Source organism: Arachis ipaensis, chromosome B08 (genome assembly GCF_000816755.2).
Source record: "Arachis ipaensis cultivar K30076 chromosome B08, Araip1.1, whole genome shotgun sequence".
NCBI classification, from domain to species: domain Eukaryota; kingdom Viridiplantae; phylum Streptophyta; class Magnoliopsida; order Fabales; family Fabaceae; genus Arachis; species Arachis ipaensis.
The window spans coordinates 31,867,305-31,868,679 of NC_029792.2; the positions used below are offsets into that span (position 1 = coordinate 31,867,305).

The 1,375-nt window shown below is 36.7% G+C and overlaps 1 long non-coding RNA gene across 1 annotated transcript; it reads right to left on the reverse strand.

Annotated features, from left to right (window-relative positions):
- LOC110265459 lies at nucleotides 600-890 on the reverse strand. The gene is made up of 2 exons (XR_002351602.1): nucleotides 841-890; nucleotides 600-666 (listed from the first exon to the last, which is right to left on the reverse strand). It is a non-coding gene; the product is annotated as an uncharacterized LOC110265459 (long non-coding RNA).

A 1,375-nucleotide genomic window follows, 5' to 3' on the forward strand; every position in this document is an offset into this window, starting at 1 on the left:
GGCGGGGCGCGGGGCGGACTTCCTCGCTTGCCACCCCTATCTGGGCTTTTTTACTGAAATGCGCATGAAAAATTCTTTAATTCCCAAAATGCGCATATGTGAAAACATTTCTCAAAATGCGCCGTGCCATTTCTAGCATACGAAATGGAGCCCGTTAAAGGGTGGGCTTCTGGCGGGGCGGGGCGGGGCGGACTTCCTCGCTTGCCACCCCTATCTGGGCTTTTTTACTGAAATGCGCATGAAAAATTCTTTAATTCCCAAAATGCGCATATGTGAAAACATTTCTCAAAATGCGCCGTGCCATTTCTAGCATGGCAGGCACGAAATGGATTTTCACACCATTTATGGCATGGTGGCCACGAAATGGGAGGACCATTTCACTTAGGGCAGGCACGAAATGGAAAAACCATTTCAAGTTTGTCAGCAGCGAAATGGACAGATCAAACCAGGGACAACAGACACGAATTGGAGGCACGGCAGTGGTGAAAACCCTCATCAATGTCAATCTGAATAAATAAAAATACACAACAAAACACACAATGTAAGCAGCCTACCTGTTTCTACAACTCAATAAGCTGCCTGTCTTTTTCTTTAATATGTTCTTGAAGATCATGTATTTGTTTCATATGCTGAGCTCTTTCAGCTTCTGAATGATCACGCGCTCTTCTGCAAAGATTTTATCCATTGAAGCATATTGAAAATTGAGAATAACATGATTGGATAATAACCAATGTATCATTTTTCCAACTAAAAACACAAGAGCTCCTATACACATGGAAGAGTACAGGTATGTATCTCTTTTCATGACAGCAAAGTATATATAGAGAAGGCAAAGAAAACCTGAAAGTTGCTAGCTCTTTGTTTTGCTCAGAAAGAAGGTCTTGCTTTGCCCATGCCTAAAATAAAAATACAATCAAGCAACATATGTGAAAAATAAGTATCAATATTATAATTTATAAACCGGAAAAAGTAAAATATAAAAAAGTGAGGAAAGAAGAATCACAACAAACCGTTTCATTATCTAATTTAACGATGTGCAGTTCTCTTTTCTTTTCTTCCATTTTCCTTTTTAATTCATGAATTGTACGTTCTTTTTCATAAAGTTGTTACTGCAGCCAGTTAAACATGTTTTAGAGTAGAATATCAACTAGTGCATTATGAGAAGAAAAACATGTAAGCTAATAAAAAAATAAATGTTGATCAAAATCAAAAGAATGATACTTTTAAATTTTGAGGGAAAATGGAATCTATGTTAAACTATTGGCAATGTAAAACATGATTACAATTTGTATGGTAAAAAAGCCCTTGAATAATACATAAAAATTAAAAGAAAAAGTATATAGAACCAAAAGGTTACCGGCCAAAAACTAAACAA